Below are 2,081 nucleotides of genomic sequence, written 5' to 3' on the forward strand. Positions count from 1 at the left end.
GGGGAATTTCACTCAGTGGTCTTCACCACTGGGTCTGTTCAGCTATCATTCACATTCTGCTTCCACTCACCACATCAAATAGCATGAGGGTACAGCAGCAGCCCATGAAGGCAACTAACCACCTTGCACTTTGAGTGGCAACATTTTTCCTAATCCCATGGGCAAATTTTCCTTAAAAAGTGCACCTTACTGCCAGGCTGGTGGGCCAGTACTTTAGTTTGGCAATTCTTTTTTCTTTTCCCGTTTTTATCCATTTTTATTCATTGTGTTTGTTTAAAATAGGTCTCCAGGTCACAGTAATTAACAGCCAATGTAGCTTTTCCTTGCACCAATAAGAATCATACTTCCATGTGATGTGTATTAAAACTAAAAAGGGGTTCTAAACCAGTTGAGGAGAGGATGTTGCCGAATAACTAGAGCAGTTGACCTTGAAGCTGGAGAACCGGGTTCAAGTCTCGACAAGCATGCTCAACATCCTGTGATTCTGGGCCAATCAATGAATCTCCCTGTGCCTATCAGAAGAATTAATGTGTCCATCTGTAACGCAACTGGTGCTCATGTAAAGTGCTTTGATACCTTGGAGCCTAGTTTGCGTTGTATAAAACTCCCTGCCCCAATTAAAAAATAATTCTAAGTCACCTGCCAGATAAGGCGCACTGATACTGTTAAATTATATGCAATGGTAAATCATTTTTTATTTAAATACATTTTTGGATGCTTAAGCTCACCACATGTAGGAGGCATGTTTTCTTTTTTTGTGCCATATTAGTGCAACAATCTTTTTCGACTTAACAATTGCACCAGCGTTACCAAGACCACGGCTAATGGCTTTGCCAATACTTGTTTATCTAGTGCAGCTTCTTGATGCCACACCGTCATTGTCAGGAAAGTGGAATTATGCGACTCCTTTTCACATAAATTATGGATCTACCGCATTTGCCACATCATCTACCACTAACAGTTCAAAAGTTAGTAAAATCGTACCAACATTTGCTTCTGCGCAGTGGAAGGCCCTTTCCAAAAGTTGACTTCTCACCTTCCTGTTGCTTATTGCAATGTTTAAACTGAAGTGAAACCTATGCCCAGACAGTGTTAACAAGTATACAAATTACAAAATAATGACGTAATACAATCAGGAACTATTCTGCATTACGCAGCATAAGTTGCCTTTTCTTGCTGCATAAATGAATCAACCCTGATGCATAATAACAGTGGCGCTGCTTATTATTATTTATTTGCATTGCGCTTAGGACTCAAATTCCCGTGTGCAGATACACTCACACAGGCCCGAGCACACACTCACACAGGCCTGAGCACACACTCACACAGGCCTGAGCACACATGCATGTACAAAGCAGTCCGCCCAAATTCTTTAAAACACCTTCTGGGCCTACCAAGATTCTATATCTTCCTCTTTCCCTTACACATAAAGGCACACACACGCCGTTAAACACTAACAATCCATCACACACTGGCATAAAATGCTCAGGGGATAAATGACACTTTTAACTCCTTACCTCCTGTGGCTTCTTTAATTGCCGCTTCCAGTGGGTTACCTGGATTCCAGGGTGTGCACCATGCACATCAAAGTGTAAATGTGAATGACAGAGCAGTGTCTGAATGGTATGGACACTGCTCGGTCAAGCTCAGCGTGAAGGTGAAATTATCGACACCTACAAGTCAAAGACATAATGAAACTGAGCTGCTGATGAACGGTTTCGGTTCCCCAGCGGCTCAACACAGGGCTACAGGGCACTTCGGCTGTCAGACTATCAGAGACAGGTGCCACCCTGCCTCCGCAGAAAAGTAATGAGCAATGCATCAGACTATAGTACTGGTACTCTCCTTGGTGGGGGAGAACTGCTAGTACTTGAAGGGATTAAAATAAGAAGTGCCGGTACTCAGTACCGGTGAGTACCGGCCCATTTAAAGCACTGATGGTAATGTGGAGGATGATATGAATGATCTGAGTGCTGAGGTGCAGCACTCAGGGCAGGGGAAGGACTCCTCTACTGAGTTGGAACTTCATGCCAGAGCAAGAAGCAGCATTTCTTCACAGGGCCTTTCCCCAGAGGAGCTGG

Source organism: Lissotriton helveticus, chromosome 4_1 (assembly GCF_964261635.1).
Source record: "Lissotriton helveticus chromosome 4_1, aLisHel1.1, whole genome shotgun sequence".
In the NCBI taxonomy this organism is placed as follows: Eukaryota; Metazoa; Chordata; class Amphibia; order Caudata; family Salamandridae; genus Lissotriton; species Lissotriton helveticus.